General features: G+C 40.3%; 1 pseudogene; it reads left to right on the top strand.

Moving 5' to 3' along the window:
- The first annotated feature begins 1,034 nt into the window (after positions 1–1,034).
- LOC120107202 lies at positions 1,035–1,132 on the top strand (annotated as a pseudogene).
- Positions 1,133–20,347: the final 19,215 nt, after the last annotated feature.

Here is a 20,347-nt window from a genome sequence, read left to right as displayed (position 1 = left end):
TGATTTTTACTTGCTTAAAAAGCTCAAAAATTTCAGAGTTTGGTTCAAGCTTTTGCAAGGGCTTTAATCTTTGTGGAAACGGTGCAGGAAAAGGACATTTGATTTTTTCAGTAGATGTTGGTGCTTCAGTTTCTTCGTTGTCCTTTTCTTTTGTCTCGGGAGGGTCAGAATTAGGTATGACTTGTGTTTGTTCTGGGACTGGTTGGTCAATAACCTTTCCACTTCGCAAAGTTATTATACTCTTCGCTTGTTCTTTATGCGAAGTTGAAGATGATGCATTACTACCGCCATAGACTAGAGGATTAGGTTGTGGTTGAGCTGGTAGCTTACCTTTCTCTTGAGCACTTAAAGCAGTGGTCAGTGTTGTCAGTTGATTTCTTAATTCATCATTGATTTTAGCTTGACCTTGCATGAAAGATTGCAAAGTTTCTTCGAGACTGGATTTTTGAGGGGGTGCGTGTGCATAATGAGGTTGCGGAGGTGGAGGAGTTGGGTTATATACTTGTTGAGGTTGGTTATTCCTCCACCTGAAATTTGGATGGTTCTTCCATCCAGGGTTGCAAGTACCCGAAAAAGGATTATTGAAAGATTTTTGATAGGTATTCATAACATTGGCCTGATCGTGCAAGACTTCCTTGAATGCGGGTATTGTGGGGCAATCAGTGGTGAGATGGCCAGGCATCTCACAAATCCTACAACACTCGCTGTTATGTTCTACGGTCTTGACGGGTTCAATCCTTCTAAGTTCAATTTCCTCTACCTTTCTAGTAAGGGCTGCCATTTTAGCCTGAATATCATCCTGAGTACTAAGGTTGTAAAGGCCCCCATGTCCAATGCTAGTAGGCTTAGGTAAAGGTTTATTCACTCTATCCCCTGTATCCCATAATTGTGCAGTCTCTGCGAGAGAATCTAAATAGTCCCATGCCTCATCGGATTGCTTTTCCAAAAATAGACCATTGCACATAGTCTCTATAAATTGTTTTAACTGTGGAGACAACCCTTCGTAAAAGAAACTAATGGTTCTCTATGTTTCAAACCCATGATGAGGACAAGAGAGAAGCAAATCTTTAAATCTCTCCCAGCATTCATAAAATGTTTCATGGTCTTTTTGTTGGAAATTACTAATGTGCCTTTTCAAAAAGTTAGTCCTTTGTGCAGGAAAGAATTTTTTCAGGAATTCTCTTTGCATATCATGCCATGTTCCTAGCGATCTAGGTCTCAAAGAGTTCAGCCATGTTTTGGCTTTATCCTTTAAGGAAAAAGGAAACAAGGTCAATTTCGGGACGTCTTCCGATACATTTGGCACTCTAAATGTGATGCTAATTTCCTCAAAATCCTTAAGGTGAAGATAAGGGTTCTCGGATTCCATTCCATGATACTTAGGCAGCAATTGAATTAATCCTGGTTTGATTTCAAAGTCTCCTACGTTTTCAGGAATAATCATGCATGAAGGTTGACTAGTCCTAGTAGGGTGTAAGTATTGTCGAAGTGTCATAACTGGGGGTCTACCTTCATCACCATGGTGACTTCCTACATCATCATCAGCCATCTCACCAGATCTGAGATTTTGCGAAAGAGTTTCAATATTTTGATTTAAAGAACTGTCAAAAATTTGTCGATTTAGACGCCCAGTGTTGTCCCTATTCCAACCTAGCATACAAAATTTAATTAAATTTTTTTATATTTTTTTTTAAAAAAATAAATATAAATATAAGTACCAACTAAAGATACCCTAAAACGACACCCTAAAACAAAAAATCTATTCATAATCAAACATGCAACAAAACATTACACCTTAATTTCTAATGTTTTTCTTAAATTTCTAGACAGCTCTTAACTGGTTTGAAGAGGGCACCTAAGCCTCCAATCCGGTCTAATGAACCGAGTTGACCAGGTAAGCTCCCAGGTAAGTGAAGGGGTCACGATGCGTTCGCAAAGGTCCCACTTAAAACCCACTTGCCTCGAACAGATGGACTGTCTCCCTTATAGGGACAAAGCTTGCCTAGACATCAACTAAGCCACAGAGCAAAATTGGTGCAACTTTCGGTGGTCTTCGTCCTATTGAGCTCGAATGTCCTTAGGGGCCAACGTCTAGTTGATTTTAGTTAAGCTTAGGATATTTATGCAATGGGGTGATTTTTGGGCTAAGGACGAGTGATGAAATCCCGACCTTATCTTTTTAAATGGGTTCAGCCCTTAGAATATTTTATGCTGATGCCTTATACTATATGCAACAATCAAGAGATTTTTTTTTTTAATGTTTTATGACATGACATTAAATTTCATTGAATAAGTGATCAAGCAAATTATTTATTTTTTTTAAAATTTTATGAGTTGAAGTTTGAAATTTGAATTCTGAAATTTGAAATTTGAAATTTTAGATTTTTTCTCTTTTTTTTTTAATTTTTGAATAATCACCCTTGATCTTTTCTTAAAGTTTTTTTTCTTAAATTTTCAATTAGCAACAAGGGTTAATGAGATATGATAACAATAAAATTCTGATTCTAAAACAATTAAATGCAGAAAATTAAAAACAGAAAGCAGCAAGGTTTTGACGACCAAATTTGAGTTCAATCAGATGGTTAATTACTTTGATATCAGAGTTTGATGCAGACTGTGCAGGGAATAAAAAAACAGCAGTAAAGAAATTTTTTTTTTTTGGTTTTCGAAAGAAAAAGACTAACTACTAAAGTACTAATTAAATCTAAAATTATACTAATAAATCAGCCATTCTCCGGCAACGGCGCCAAAAATTTGACGCGTTCGCAAAAATGTTTTCGCGAAACTAATCTCCCAAGTATAGGAGAATCGTACAAGTAGTAAAATCTCGGAAGTCCGAGGTCGAATCCTCAGGGAACGAAATATATATTAGATTATTTAATATAATTTTAGATTAATTAATTCAATAAATTAGTGGATAAAGATGATGTTTTGCAAATAGAAAATAAATCAATAAACAGAAAATTGAAATTTGGATAGATTAAGATGGTGTAGGGATCTGGAATCCCCTTCGATGATCTTATTTTCAACAATTAAATTCTACGATTCTTGATTAAGGATCAATCAGATAGATTAGTTCTAATCATGGAGTATATAGTTTAAAAACATGAATTCAAGATCTAAGTATTCATCGTGCCGATTACGTCTACGATAAATCAAACATCGAAACAATCCATGAATCAAGAAATATAAACCATAAAAGATCTATCGCATAGATAAGCATGCAAGAATCAAAAAAACATATTAATAGATGTGAATCAAAGAGATCAATCGTTCAGAATTTACTTGAAAGAAAATAGGACATCAAAGGTTCCTCCATCATCCTTCACAAGATATCAGCCCTCCATTAAAATATTAGCCTCTCTTTTTTTTATTTCTTTTCGGAAGAACAGGGCATCCCCTGTTTCTTCCTTCTTCTTTTTCTTTTTCTTTCCTTCAATAGCCGGCTGAGACTCCTCTGTTTTTCCGAATGAGGGATGATACCTTTTCTCACCCAGCCGAGAGGTATATATCAAGCTGGGGTCGATCCCCTTCTCACACGCGGTGGAGATGAGCGGACCTGATGGATCTGGGGCGTGGATTGTGGGATCACGGTTGCTGGGATTCGGATGCTGGCTGGTTACGAACGTGGCATGCTGGGAAGCTGCACAGATCCTGGGATTCACTGCTGTTCTATCGCAGAAGCAGGGGATGCGGGATGCTCCAACGTATGAGATCTGGACGTGGAGGATCACTCGCAGGAGAAGCGGAATCTGGATGCTGGAATCACGGATCGGAAGGAATGAGCGTGGATCCGAAAGAATCGGATGCGGAGGAGCTGAGCAGCAGATCCTTGGACGCGCGATGGGATTCTGATTGCTGTGAATCCAGAAGAGGTTGACGGCTGCTGATCACGGATGCTGGAATCACGGATCGGAAGCTGGATCTTTGCGGTGCGGACGAGGCGTGCGCTCGTGAGGAACTCGGACGTGGATGGCTGGGTAGTGAACGGATGGAGCTTGAGATGGAGCTGGGACGCGGACGCTGTGATCACGGACGCGGGAGATGAAATCGTTGGGGAATCCAATGCTGAAGAGGCAGATGGATCGGAAGGGAGGAGCGTGGACGCTGGGATGAAGTCGGGACTTGCTGGAAAATTGCTGGGAAGCGAGTTGCTCGGGAGATGATGAATGCTGGGAGCTGATCACACGTGGACGCTGACTGATGGTGTTCAGATGCGGGTGGACGGCTGGTGATGTGCTGTGAACGTAGACGGTGAAGATGGAAAACAACTGATGCCGGCGCTTGGGATGCATCGCGGAATATAGAAAGTTGCTCGGGTGCATGGAAGAAGAATCATGGACTCTGTTCTGCAGTTAGGAAGATGCATTCTTTTAAGATGAATTTATATAAAATAATGATAAAAATTATAATAAGTGCTAAGGATAAAATATTTAATCATGCAAATGTTAACACCTATTATTTATCATTATTTTGCTAGCATTAGGCTAAGTTAATTGGTACTTAGATCGCACTTTTGTGCTCTCATCAGCTGGCATACCTGCAAGAGTTGTATGGTGAGCAGAATCGCACAGCTCGTTTTAAAGTGTCCAAGAGGCTCTTCAAAGCAAAGATGCGCGAGGGGCAGTCTGTCCATGATCACGGTCTGACTATGATCAAGGACCTAGAGGAGCTTGAGAAGCTCGGTATGAACATGCACAAGGAATTGCAAGTAGATCTGATCCTTCAATCCCTTCCTAATTTATTTGGTCAGTTTATAGTAAACTACCACATGAATAAGATTGAATGCACTAAGACTGAACTGATAAATATGTTGGTAACTGCTGAGGGAGCCTTGAAAGGTTCAAGGGGCAATGTCCTTGCTGCTGAGTTGACTTCTGGTTCCAAGAGAAAGTCTACTTGGAAGAAAAAGAAGCCTGCTAAGAAGCAGAAGAAAGACAAGAAGCCAAAGAAGGAAGTTCAAAAGAAAAAGGTTAATGACAAAGAAAAATGTTTCCACTGCAATGTCGACGGCCACTAGAAGAGAAACTGTCCTTCATACCTCGAGAGCCTGAAGAACAAGAAAGGTGACACACCTTCAGAAGGTATAGACTTGCTCATAATTGAAACTAATCTAACGGTTTCTTCTACTTCTAGTTGGGTTATAGATTCTGGTTCTAGTGCTCATTTGTGCACTGCCATGCAGGGTCTAAAGGAAAGTAGAAGGCTGGCGGAAGGTGCGGTAACCCTTCGGGTTGGCAACGGGGCAAAAGTTGCTGTTGCGGCTGTGGGTACCTACCATCTGTGACTACCGTCTGGTTTTAGTTTATTACTTAGAGACTGCTATTATGTACCTGCTTCTAGCAGAAATTTGATTTCTGTTTCATGTCTAGCACAGGAAGGTCATGTTTTTACATTTGACAAAGACTGTTGTTCTATTTATTTCAGAAATAAAATAGTCGCTCGTGGTTTTATGATTGACAGTCTCTATCATTTGCATATGGATGTATCTGTAAATGTGTCTGAGCAAGAAGTGAGTGTCAAAGGATCCAAGAGATCCAGGGAATGAGATAAACTAAAAATATTTGTGGCACCTCAGGCTTGGCCATATTGGAGAGGACAGAATGAACAAAATGGATAAAGATGGGCTTCTCGGCTCATTGACTTTCGAGTCATATCCAGTTTGCGAGTCCTGTCTTCAAGGAAAAATGGCTAGATTGCCCTTTGTAGGACATGGGGAGAGGACCACTGAAATACTTACCCTGGTACACACAGATGTATGTGGCCCATTCGATGTGCAAGCAAGGGGACGTTATTCGTACTTCATTACCTTTACCGATGATTATTCACGGTATGGGTATGTGTATCTTATGAGACACAAGTCTGAATCTTTTGAAAAGTTCAAGGAGTTCAAGAATGAAGTAGAAAAACAAACTGGAAAACCTCTTAAGGCTCTTCGATCAGATTGAGGAGGAGAATACCTTAGTGGAGAATTTCGGGACTATCTCAAGGACAATGGCATAGTCTCACAATGGACTTCTCCAGGTACACCTCAACTCAACGGGGTGTCAGAGAGGAGAAATCGGACTCTATTGGATATGGTCCGGTCCATGATGAGCTTCACTGATTTACCTATGTTTTTTTGGGGAGATGCCTTACTTACCGCAGTATATCTACTGAATAGAGTTCCCTCTAAATCCGTTCCTACCACACCGTATGAGATATGGCATGGTAAGAAACCAAGTCTTGGTCATCTCAAGATTTGAGGATGTCCGGTGTTCATCCGATTCCTGTTTAACTAAAAATATGCTAAACAGATCGTTGTTAGAACCGACAAACAAAGTTTAAATTTAATTTACTCTTACCTGTTCTACTCGAAGAATAGTGGTTGTAAGAGGTCGATCCACAGGGAGGCGGTTGGAGTTGCATAAAAATTAGAACATTCACTCGGATTCAAAATCGATTTTTGAATAATAAAAGAAAAACATTATGTCGCGGGATGATGATAGATTCTCTAGTCTACCAGAGAATCTTCTTTATTTAAAAATAATAAAAAGACAAGTACTTAGAAATCAAAGAGCATTTATAAATTCATGAAATGTTTAACTATTCAAAGGAAAACTTTGGCATAAATTAAAATGGATGAAAACAAGTGCTAAGAAGATCAAAAGCCTAGAACAGGGATTGCATGAAAGGAAAATTTAGTGTATTGCATCAAAGAAGAATTAAAAGATTGCATTAAAAAAAACATAAATTAACTTGAACCTAGAACAAGGATTGCATGAAAAAGAAATGATAGATTTGATAAAAAGAAAATTCATTACAAATAAAAGTAGAGATTGGAAACCTAATATTTCTTCTCTTTTACAAATAACATAAAACAAATAAAACAAAAAGCTTCTCCCTCCCGTTAGAACATAAAATATGTTTTTTTTTATTCTTTTCTTCTCCAAAAACAGAGCTCCCTCTGTTTTTTTTTCTTTCTCACTTCTCTCCCCAAATAGAGCCTTTCTTCTTCACGCTCCCGGCTCCTCATTGGACCTGACGAGCACCACCCCCCGAGCTCCCCACCCTCTTCTGTTTCTTCCCCCCCCCCTCCTTTTATAGATCAATCGTTGACGCATTGAGAGGGGGAGGATGCGTGATTGCTGGGGATCCGATTGCTTGGGGGCTGGGATTTGGAAACGGAAGGAGGGCGGCGTGGGCTGAGGCGCGGTGATTTGGTCGCAGATGGATGGGAACGGGTCGCGGACGGCTGGAGACGCGCTGTGGATGCGGCCGTCCTGGCTTCGATCGCGTTGATGGCGTGGAGGAAGAGAAGGTGCTGGCTGAGACGGTGACTTGATGCTTGTTGATGGGTGCTGCTGGGGCGGAAGAAGCGGCAGAGGAGATGGAGATGGGAGGGATCACCGAGGAGGCGATGATGGCGTGATCCGTGGACGGCTGGGAGGAGAAACGGGCATTGCTTTGATTCGGATGAAGGGCTGGCCGCGGAATGATGGCGTTGAAGACGTGGACGCGAGTGGCTCGATTGCAGCTTGGATCACGGCTGTGAATTGGCTGCTGGGAGGAATCGCGGAGGAGATGGATCCGTGGATCTGGTGGATGGGATACGCGGGGAATGGACATCAATTCGTGCTAGATCACGGGCTGGAGGAGGCGCGGGCTGAGGCGGAGGAGTTGTGGCGTTGATCACGGAAGAGCTGGGAGCGCGAGATTGATCACGGAATGAAGGAGGAGATGCGCGTGGGCAGATGGGATGGCTGGGCGTTGTGCGATCTTTGGCCCTCCTGATATGGGAGCTGGGAGACACCAAGTTCAGTCATATAGATAAAAAAAACAAATAGTGTGATGTGAAATTTGGTTTATAAACGGACGGACTCAGTTCGTCACGGATCATTTGTTCTGATTGGAGGTCTATTGCAAGTCTTTCAAGTCATGGGTTACCCAGCACCTCATAGTTATGATATGGCCAAATTAAATTTGCCTAAAATTCTTTCTCAATAAGCCTAAAATAATTGGACCCAACTCGGACCCGAACCCGACTCGGACCCGACCCGATCTTCAACCGGGTCGGATCTGGAAAGGGATCCTTCTTTTGTCAAATTTGTACTCAATGTGCATTTTATCTCTAATTTATGAAAAGCTGCGTCAAACCCAAATATAATATTAATCCAGTGAATTTATCATTATCGGTTAGCAATAATACTAATTTAGGTGACATGTAGGTCGCACTTTTGTGCTCTCATCACACCCCCCAACTAGCTTATTGCTAGTGTCTAGCAATTAACAAGCAAATGATAAAATGAGGGCACAAAAAGATGTAGTCTAACTTATGACTTTTTCCCCTTTTTTTTTAAAAAAAAAAAATTGAAGCTAAATATACAAACTAAGATATGTACCCATTTTCATAGGGAGTCACGATTGCACTTAGCACGTGCAACAAGCCTTTAAACCCCTAGGTTACCCTAGTGGACGAGTGTTGTCTCGTGAGGGTTTGCAGTGAAGTTACCCACAAACTTCATTAGTCAGGAATTTCTAATGTTTAACTCAAAATTTGAGCAAGTATTATTGTATAAGCTTAGAATTGCAAGGACAATAAAGACTTATTGCTATCATATTTAAGCAGACTCTAACTCAAGTTTCATTACACCCCATCTATCTGCTAACAAGTCAAGAATGTAGTAAGGTGCAAGATAATATCATAAAAATGAGTGGCTTTCACTTACTTCCAACATGATCACTCCAATTTTCAAGACTTTCTAGAGTTAAATGGTAATGAACACCCCAATTTTTATTTTATTATTATTATTATTATTACTATTATTATTTTAATCAGACTGAATGTTAAGAAGAATGACTTGTGCAATATCTAGCCTTATTAAGCTTTCTAGCTGACCCATGTAGCGAGTGTTAGGCCAATGACTCCCGATCCAGATGGCTCAGGGCACTAGGTGTAGAGACACCCTTACAGGCTTAATAACTCAAGTTAACTAGGCCTCAAAGCCAAATTAGTCACTCAGAGTTTAATCTAAATCATCCTCACCTTTTTACGCGAACACTCGCTGCTTGCCAGGCAAGAGGCCCGGTTACTCAGTGAGAAGACTTAAAATAAACTCATTATTTTTATTTTATTTTATCTCTTTTTTTTTCTTTTTTTTTTGATTAGGATGTTCATCACACATATAACTTTAAATTATCCCGAAGATTAAAAGTATTCATATTAGTTGCAAGTATACATACCCCACTATTCATATGCTTACGTGTTGGTGCTAAATCATCTTGTAACATGTTAGCAGAAGATAGGTGGGACGAAAACTCAAGCTAGAACTGCTATCATATTCCTTAACTCAAAGCTATTGTCAAAGCAATTCCTAGTTTGTACAGCCAAAAAGATTAGAGTTTGAGTTAAAAATTTGAACTCCTTGTTTTTTTAATTGTAAATTTTTTTTTTTGGCATAAAAAATCAAAAATATTCTCACCCCCATACCTAAATCTAACATTGTCCTCAATGTTAAAGAGAATTTAAAGCAGTAATAGGATAGAGGAGAAGTTACCTGATATGGATGGGTAAAGTGACAATTGGGGCCAAAAACTCCCAAACCTGCATGTTAATAATGTATTGAATTTTTTTTATTTTTTTTAAAAATTACATGTTGTGTTGCCTCCCAAGAGCGCTAAGTTTTATGTCTTCAGCCAGACAAAATGTAAATTCCCTTTTTTTTCCAACCATTATCTAAGAATGGTTTTGGAAGAGTCCGATGAAGAATAGTCGGCTGATGACGATCTATGCTCATAAGGGGAACAGAACTAAGGGGCGCATGCTTGACCCCTTCCTCGGAATGGGCAAGGTAAGCTTCTAAAGGATCCTTATTATAAGTTTGTAAGAAAGTCTCCTGAACCAGACTTTCAATCATATCAACTTCATTGATTTCTTTGTCGTCTGGTGGTTGTTTACTTATGTTGAAGACATTAAGCTCGACTTTCATGTTGCCAAAAGATAACTTCAGCATCCCATTTCGACAGTTGATCACAGCATTTGCTGTGGCTAAGAAAGGTCTACCTAAAATTATAGGTGTGTGACTGTCTGGATGTATTGCAGGTCCAGTTTCAAGGATAACGAAGTCCACGGGATAGTAAAACTCGTTTACTTTCACTATTACATCCTCTACAATCCCCTTGGGGTACTTCACTGTCCTATTTGCTAAGAAAAGGGTAATATTTGTAGGCTTTAATTCCCCCAAACCTAATTTTTGGTACACATAGTAGGAAAGTAGGTTTACACTGGCTCCTAAATCTAATAGAGCTCTCTGGATGATCGTCTCTCCTATTTTTATTTCAATAGTTGGGCAACCAGGGTCTTTGAATTTCGGGGCAATCTGTTGTTGAATGAGAGATGAGGCTTGTGCAGCCATAACAGCTTGCCTAGGAATGTTGGTTTTTCTTTTGACCGTGGTGAGGTCTTTCAAGAATTTTGTATAGGAGAGAATTTGTCGTATGGCATCGAAAAAAGGTATATTTATCCGAACAGTTTTAAAGACTTCCATGATTTCATCAAAGTTAGATTGTTTCTTGGAGTCCTGAAGTCTACTGGAAAAGGGAACCTTAGGTTTGTATGTTTCTATGGGTTCTTCCTTTTTGTCTGATTTATCTTGTTCTTGACCTCTCTTCTGAATAGGGTTCTTATCGGATTCAGTTTTATTTTCTTTTTCATGTTCAGGAAGTTGAACTTTATTGTCCACATGCTTACCAGACCTTAAAGTGGTAATTGCCTGGACTTCATAGGTCGGATTTCCATTAGAATTGATTTGATACTGACCTTGATTTTGTTGTCTACTAGGGTTAGGCACTGGTTGACTAGGTAGTTCACCTTTCTTCCTATCCCCTAAAGAGTTAGCTATTTGGCTTAGACTAACTTCAAGTTTTGCAATCGCTTGCGCATGGAATTGGTTAGTCTGGGCTTGGGCTGTATTGGTCTGTTGTTGTTGCTTGATAAAATCTTGTTGTTGTTTCATCATATTAGCCATCATGGTTTCTAATTGTGAAGGTTGCTATGGGATAGGGGCATTATAAGGAGGTACAGATGGAACCATTGGTTGGTTCATTTGTGATGGACCTATCCTGGGAAAGTTGTTCTGAAAACTTGGTGGACCACCTTGATGCCGAATAGGTTCATTTTGCTTGTATGAGAAATTTGGGTGGAACCTACTATCAGGATGGTAAACTGGGCTGAACGAGTTGGGAGTGGGCTTCTTAAAGGCACTATATGAATTTAGAGCATTTGCTTGCTCGGCCTTTATGGTGGGCAGATTAGGGCAGCACTCCACTAGATGTTCTGGACTGTTACATAAGACACACAAACTATATGACTCGTGATCCACTTTCATGACGTGATTTGACTCTTTGTATGAACTCGAACTAGTAGAAACAGTGAAAGCATCAAACTTTTTGCTTAAGTTGTTCATTCCAGTCACCAGATTGGACATGACATTTTTGAGTTCTGGATCTGTTTTCATTTCATAATTACCTGATTTTCTAGATCCGAACTCATCTCTATTTACTTCCTCACCATAGTTACTCCAATTTTGGGCGTTCTCGGCTAAGTCAACAAGAAATTCATAGGCTTGATCTGGGGTTTGGTTCATGAACCTACCTTTATGCATGGACTCGATCATGTTTCTATGTGCCGGAGTTAGTCCTTTATAAAAGAAGTGGATCAGATCAGCCTTATCAAGCCCATGGTGCGGGCACTTGACCAAAAGATCATGGAATCTTTCCCAAAGTTGGGAAAATTCCTCCTCAGATTTTTCTCTAAAAGTTCTGATGGCATCCTTAATTTTTTCAGTTTTTACCATGGGATAGAACTTAGCCATGAACTTCCTAGATAGTTGTTCCCATGATGTGATGGAATTTGAAGCTAGGGAATACAGCCATGCAGCAGCACGATCCTCTAAAGTCATGGGAAATAACCTTAATTTAATACCCTCTTCATCTAAATTTTGATTTCTAAACGTTTGACAGATTGTCAAAAATTTGTTTAGATGAATGTAGGGTTGTCCACTCTCGAACCCATGAAACTTAGGTAACATGTTTATTGTTGCAGCCCGAATCTCGAATTGGGTTGCATTATTAATCGGTAATACTATGCAGGTAGGGGGACTAGCGGATGCGGGTGCAAACAATTCATTTAGGGTTTTAATATGTTCACCCATTGTAGAGATCGACGGTTGGTTTACAGTTCGCAAGTTGTGATGAAAAGTTCTGTCAATCTCAAGATCAAATGGGGTTAACTTATCCCTTAATGACCTTCTACCATGCATACATTATCAATAACTTAATTAGACTCGACTCCTAAACGAAATCCTAAAAGAGAAGAGAAGGGCTAGACACAGATGACCACAATCAACACCACACAACAATTTGACCCTATTAGTCTTAGAATTAAGTGAGGTTTAGTAGCTTTTTAAATCTAGTTGCACAGAGATTTATCAGGTTAAAAAGTTCCTGAAATTCTCTCTAGATTAGACAGCTCCTAATCTTCCTTTCAAATTAAGCTTGAGCTTACCAGTTAAGCGATCCAGTAATCAGTGACCAGAAAAGTCCCAGGGTGTGTGGTGGTGCCAGAAGGGATATACCGATACCATAATACCCGTAATAGTTCTCACTGTTGTAAAATTTTTCTAGACATCACCAATTACTAAATTCTCACTGGAGTGGCTTTCAGCCGCTTCTTTCCAAGAGCCTAAATGAGCTTGAAAATCCTAAGGCCAACGTCTAATTGATTTTAATTTAATTTGGCTTAGGATAAGTATGCAAGGTGGTGATTTTTGGGCTAAGGACAGGTAATGACTTCCTGACCTTATCTTTTTAATGGGTTTTGCCCTTAAATTATTTTATGCAAATGCTTAATACTAAATGCAGCAAATAATCAATGTTTTTTTTTTTCAAAGTTTATGCAATGTCATTGGGTTGTATTGATTAAATGAGCAAGCAATTTTTTTTTTTACTTTTACTTTTTTTAATTTTTATTTTTTAATTTTATTTATTTTTTTAGCAATAACTTGAATGTAAACTAAACACAATCCTTATGCGTCAGTCAATCTCCGAATGCCCGTTGACTAAGCTCTAGAGATTACTCCACGAGGAGCCCCAATAAAGGTATGATAACCTCGGGGGATTGCACCTTATCAATTACTAGCAAAAATAATATAGATATTTTTTTTATTTTTATTTTTTATTTTTTTTTGAATTTTTTATTTTATTTTATTTTATTTTTTATTTTTTTTAAATTTAAATTTCAAATTTCGAATTTGAGAATTCAAATTTTGAATTTAAATTTTTGAATTTTGAAATATATATATTTTTTTTCAATTTTTTTTAATTTTTTTTTGAATTTCAAGTTTCAGAATTTAATAACTACGAAATTATTAACTGAAAATAATCAAAATAAGAAAAATTAATAAAAATAAAAGTAAAAACTTACTACCGAAGTGCGTTCACTCCGGGCATCCAAAATTCGATTTGATCTTCATGATCGTTCTTGCTTCTCGATTTGCCTCCCCAGCAACGGTGCCAAAATTATGTTCGTCCGATTCCTGTTTAACTAAAAATATGCTAAACAGATCGTTGTTAGAACCGACAAACAAAGTTTAAATTTAATTTACTCTTACCTGTTCTACTCGAAGAATAGTGGTTGTAAGAGGTCGATCCACAGGGAGGCGGTTGGAGTTGCATAAAAATTAGAACATTCACTCAGATTCAAAATCGATTTTTGAATAATAAAAGAAAAACATTATGTCGGAGAATGATGATAGATTCTCTAGTCTGGAACAGGGATTGCATGAAAGGAAAATTTAATGTATTGCATCAAAGAAGAATTAAAAGATTGCATTAAAAGAAATTTAAATTAACTTGAACCTAGAACAAGGATTGCATGAAAAAGAAATGATAGATTTGATAAAAAGAAAATTCATTACAAATAAAAGTAGAGATTGGAAACCTAATATTTCTTCTCTTTTACAAATAACATAAAACAAATAAAACAAAAAGCTTCTCCCTCCCGTTAGAACATAAAATATGTTTTTTTTTTATTCTTTTCTTCCCCAGAAATAGAGCTCCCTCTGTTTTTTTTTTCTTTCTCACTTCTCTCCCCAAACAGAGCCTTTCTTCTTCACGCTCCCGGCTCCTCCTTGGACCTGACGAGCACCACTCCTCGAGCTCCCCACCCTCTTCTGTTTCTTCCCCCCCCCCCTCCTTTTATAGATCAATCGTTGATGCATTGAGAGGGGGAGGATGCGTGATTGTTGGGGATCCGATTGCTTGGGGGCTGGGATTTGGAAACGGAAGGAGGGCGGCGCGGGCTGAGGCGCGGTGATTTGGTCGCAGATGGATGGGAACGGGTCACGGACAGCTGGAGACGCGCTGTGGACGCGGCCGTCCTGGCTTCGATCGTGTTGATGGCGTGGAGGAAGAGAAGGTGCTGGCTGAGACGGCGACTTGATGCTTGTTGACGGGTGCTGCTGGGGCGGAAGAAGCGGCGGAGGAGGTGGAGATGGGAGGGATCACCGAGGAGGCGATGATGGCGTGATCCGTGGATGGCTGGGAGGAGAAACGGGCATTGCTTTGATTCGGATGAAGGGCTGGCCGCGTGATGATGGCGTTGAAGACGTGGACGCGAGTGGCTCGATTGCAGCTTGGATCACGACTGTGAATTGGCTGCTGGGAGGAATCGCGGAGGAGATGGATCCGTGGATCTGGTGGATGGGAGACGCGGGGAATGGGCGTCAATTCGTGCTAGATCACGGGCTGGAGGAGGCGCGGGCTGAGGCAGAGGAGTTGTGGCGTTGATCATGGAAGAGTTGGGAGCGAGAGATTGATCACGGAATGAAGGAGGAGATGCGCGTGGGCAGATGGGATGGCTGGGCGTTGTGCGATCTTTGGCCCTCCTGATATGGGAGCTGGGAGACACCAAGTTCAGTCATATAGATAAAAAAAACAAATAGTGTGATGTGAAATTTGGTTTGTAAACGGACGGACTCAGTTCGTCACGGATCATTTGTTCTGACTGGAGGTCTATTGCAAGTCTTTCAAGTCATGGGTTACCCAGCACCTCATAGTTATGATATGGCCAAATTAAATTTGCCCAAAATTCTTTCTCAATAAGCCTAAAAAAATTGGACCCGACTCGGACCCGAACCCGACTCGGACCCGACCCGATCTTCAACCGGGTCGGATCTCGGAAGGGATCCTTCTTTAGTCAAATTTGTACTCAATGTGCATTTTATCTCTAATTTATGAAAATCTGTGTCAAACCCAAATATAATATTAATCCAGTGAATTTATCATTATCGATTAGCAATAATACTAATTTAGGTGACATGTAGGTCGCACTTTTGTGCTCTCATCATCCGGCCCACGTCAAAAGACTACAGGCGGACAAGCTAGAGGCTAGGACCATAAGTGCTCATTTTATAGGATATCCTAAAGAGTCTTTAGGATACAATTTTTATGTCTCAGAGGATCACAATGTGTTTGTGAGCCGACACGCCATCTTCTAGAAAAACCAGTTTATTCTTGATAGAGGCAGTGGGAGAAAAATTGAGCTTGAAGAAAAAGTCTCTGAAAAGCAACGAGTCATGGATCCTATCGAACCCATTCATACAGAGCCAGTACACGATGTCCCTCAACCACCTCGTAGATCTAGTAGGGTCTCCCATCCTTCCGATATATACTTAGGTATACTAGAAGAGGATACCGAGAAAATGTTCCTAGTGGGAGATAGGGATCACATACAGGATCCCAAAACCTACAACGAGGCGATATCTGATATCGATTTCGAAAAATGGTTGGAAGCTATGAAATCAGAGTTAGACTCCATGCATTCCAACCAAGTCTGGACCCTAGTAGATCCACCAAAAGGTATTGTACCTATTGGATGCAAATGGATCTACAAAAGGAAGATAGGTTCGGATGAAAAGGTAGAAACCTATAAAGCAAGGCTAGTGGCGAAAGGATATAGTCAACGCGAAGGCATTGACTATCAGGAAACTTTTTCACCTGTAGCCATGCTGAAATCCATCCGAACATTGCTTGCCATTGCAGCATTTCATGATTATGAAATCTGGCAGATGGATGTGAAAACTACTTTCCTAAACGAATATCTTGATGAAGATATCTATATGGAACAGCCTTTGGGTTTCACTTCCAGTGATGGAGATCACAAGGTCTGCAAGCTGCAAAGGTCCATCTATGGACTAAAGCAAGCATCTCGAATTTGGAACACTCGTTTCGATGACGCAATCAAAACGTTTGATTTCATCAAAAACGAAGAGGAACCATGTGTTTACAAAAAGTTTAGTGGGAGTGCTGTCGTATTTCTCGTACTGTACGTGGACGACATCCTCCTAATAGGAAATGATATTCCCATGCTAACCTCGGTCAAGGTCTGGTTGTCAAAAGAGTTCTCCATGAAAGACCTTGGGGAAGCATTGTAATAACCCTAAATTTTTTTTTATATATATAAAAAAAGGATAGAATAGTCCTTCAAAATTGATATAAGGGGTAAAATTGGAAGGAATCAAAAGTTAATGGCATAATAGTAGATGCGTTGAAGTGTTAGGGGCAAAATGGGAAGGAATCAAAAGATAATGGCATAGTTGCAGATATATCGAAGTGGCAAAAGAAAAATGGAAATTTAATAATATTAAACAAAGGGTGAATAGTGCTTTGATGTGATTTAAAGAGGGGTTTGCTGTGGCTTTTGGAATGAAACCGAGAGACAGAGAGGGGGAGTCTCAGGCGTGAAACAGAGAGGAAAGAAAGAAAGAAAAAGAGAAGAAGAAGAAGAAAGAAGAAGAGGAAGGGGATTCGAGGAGGAAAGGAATCCCGGTTGCACTTCCAGCTGAAGGGAAAAACGTAGGTTTCCTTCTCCTCTACGCAAGGACCCAAGTTTCACAAGAAGAAAAAGGTAAATACCCATCCCTACCTAGTATTCTAAAGAATTTATGCTATAGAAAGGGTTGATCACAGTTGAAAAGGGTGTTAAAAAAGGAAGAATCGGATTTCGACAAATTTTTCCGGCACTACGGAAAAACCATGTTGAAGTCCCAACTTCGGTGAATTATTTCGGAGGCCAATCGGCCTCCAATGGGGATGCATGTTACCATTCTGGAAATCCCTATGAGTGTAGAACATTGGGTATAAATTTCATAAAATTTGGAGTTTAGAAAGTGGACCAAAACCGGGATGAAATAACCCGCTGTCGGTCCGGGTTACTGTTTATCTAGGTGGAAAATAAGGGATTTCATGCTATAATAGAGTATTAAGCCTAGATCAAGCTAAAAGAGACCTTGTACTCATGCAAGAGAGTCCCTAATACACATAAATGGTGAGTTAATTAATTAAAAAGAAAAAGAGAAAGAAAAGAAAAGATTTAGGGAACGGGGGAGTTGAATCAATTAAAGTTTCCTATATTATAATTGGCACGTAGATTATAGCCCTTGATACAGGATTAAATGTATTGTAAATGCATGTCACAGTTGGGCAAGAAGCTAGAGAACAAGAGGAGGAAGTTCCCCACTGCCTGCTGTAGATTTTTAGAGGCATATCAAGGCTGTACCGGATTGACAGGTAAGTGGAAGTTTGTACTTTGCACCATGAGCACATTCCTTATTCATTTTCATGAATGTTGCCAAGTGTGACTTGATTCCACCTGAGCTTATTGATTAATTGTTGTAGTAGATTCCTCTATAATCTTGATTCTCCATACTTGATTATTCTGTACATGCATTTGAGGGAACATTGAGAGGAATTACGAGGGGTTGATGAGTAATCAAATTGATTCCGAATTGTGAAATGATTTATTTTATAAATTGATTTCATTTCCTCTATTTCAAAGATTTGTAGAGTCTTTTTAGTGGTATATTGAGTTGTATTGCACTTCCTTGACCCTCACTCCCAACTCTGATATTAGTTTATGATTGGGTCGAAGTCGAGTGAATGGTAGTCTTGATCATACTCCTTTTTAGTAGAGTATTGGGAGGGTTCATTATGGCATTTATGCATTGCTTGGCAGTATCTGCAGGACACCTATAGTCGATGGGGGTTGAACATCGGCCTTTGTGCACATAGTAGCCTTCTGGGTGGGCGGAGCCCAGTCCCTTCCTAGGGGGGACACGGCCCTAAGCGTAGGATCGGCCGGTCCGACGACTTATATTCTGCTTGCCGCCAGGCATAGTAAGACCCCGCGAGGTGCAGTATGGCTTTCCGCGGATGTAGAATTCCCGCAAGGTGCCGTTTAGTATATAGATGTGAGATGGATTTCTGTTCTGGATACTGGCCAGCATTTATATTATCGGTATGGTGTCTTATCCTGCATATGCATGTGACAGTAGGGAGTTGTTGCTGGTTCGGCTGGGGCGTAAAACCCACCTCCCGACAGCTGTCTAGTGATGATTTCGCATATTGACACCCTGATTTACATATTGGTGTGGTGTCATATTCTATGTATGCATGTGACAGTACGGAGTTGTTGCTGGTTCGCCTGGGGCGTAAAACCCACCTCCCGATAGCTGTCTTGTTGATGATTCAGCCTATTGACACCTGATTTATATGATTCAGTACTATGACCTATTGAGCATATTCATGTTATCATACATACTTATTTGATTATTCTATATATGCTCCAGATGAGTTGATTGGGATTGTGATGATTTACTCCTTATTTCTTATGTTGAGTTATGTGTACCCTGTTCTTGACGACTGCTCAATGCTCTTGAGATTTCACCTCGAGCCATGATTATATCTTGTCTCATGTGCATAGTACTCTCTACTCCACTCACTGAGTATTCATATACTCACTCTCCAGTTTGGTGTTTTTGATTGCAGGGCAGGTATTGTATGGAGAGGAGCAGGGTTAGAGATTGCCTGCTAGCTGTGCCGCTCCATAGTATAGTATAATGTAGATAGAGGTTTATCCCCTTTTGGTGTATTATAAATCTTCTGTTGTATTTAGTGTATAGTTACAGTCATAGATCCTGTTGTGGATATGGGTTTGACTATGGATGGAATGGGAACCAGATTTTTATATAGTTGAGTTATATGCTTGTGATGATGTATTGATATATATTGTTCAGGTTCGTTATGTGACAGGTTATGTGATTGCTGCTCTGACAGATAGCGTTGTTGTATGTAATGAGATAATCTTGACAGGTCACCATAGGAAAGGTGATCATTTTGTGCATGCATCATGCCAAAATTTTCAGAATTTATTGATGATTGATAGGTAGTAGGGTTCTACGTGGTGGCTGGTGGCCTTATGCCTACCCGCACCCTAGGACCATCGCGGCGGCCTGCCGGAAACGGGGCGGGGGTCGTGACAAGGAGTGGTATCAGAGCAAAGGTTAAGAAGAGTCCTGTCAGAGCAATAGAGTGAGTCAGAATTAAGTATATGATTATACTATGGAGCGTAGGATTTTTCTGTATGTTATTTTATGAGTTATTTACAATTCAGTAAAATATATTATGGCTCTATGCAACGACTGCCCTCTCTTTTTGACTCTTTTAGAGACATATAAAGAATACTTCCAAAGAAAATGGAGCCAGATATAGCATTGGATGCGGGTTCTGCACATGTCGAGCCCCAAAGAGAAAAACCTCCTTCTGCTGATAGACGGAGGGTTGATGATCAAGGAGAGGTAGAAAGTAGAGATGCATTGATGGAACAGTTACTGGCGGAGAATCAGGCTCTAAGGGAGCAGATTGCTCGGGAGAAATCTCCTGCCCCGTCAGTAGTATCCATCCCACCTCCTGTAGTTGTGCCAAGAAGTTTGGCCAGACGGGCATTAGATGATGAGGGGATTACTGTACAGGAATTTCTGAGACTCAGAACCCCAGAGTTTAAGGGGGAAGAAGGTGAAGATCCTCAGAGATTCCTAGAGGAGACTGAAAAGATGATACGGAGACTGCCCTGTTCTGATGCAAGGGCAATATAACTTGTAGGGCTCACAATGAAAGAAGATGCCTGGGGCTGGTACCAGAGACATGTGGAGGACAGATTGTATAGTAGGAATCCTCCAACCTGGGAAGAGTTCAAGCAAGCAGTGATGGATGAGTTTTTGTCTCCGGCTGAGAGGCAGAATCGGGCTCTTCAGTTTGAGAGGCTGAAGCAGATGCCCGGAATGAGCGTATCTGAGTACGCTCGTGAGTTCACTAGATTGGAGAAGTATGCTCCTTACATCATACCCACTGAAGCTGCCAGGATAGAAAGATTCAGGCGGGGTCTGATTTCCCCGCTTTATAATGCAGTACTGGCAGTAGAGGTCCCCACCTTGTCTAGGCTGATTGATAAAGCAAAACAGTGGAAGATCAG

The sequence above is a fragment of the Phoenix dactylifera genome, unplaced genomic scaffold (genome assembly GCF_009389715.1).
Source record: "Phoenix dactylifera cultivar Barhee BC4 unplaced genomic scaffold, palm_55x_up_171113_PBpolish2nd_filt_p 000791F, whole genome shotgun sequence".
Lineage (NCBI taxonomy): Eukaryota > Viridiplantae > Streptophyta > Magnoliopsida > Arecales > Arecaceae > Phoenix > Phoenix dactylifera.
This window is presented reverse-complemented; position numbering and strand designations above follow the sequence as displayed.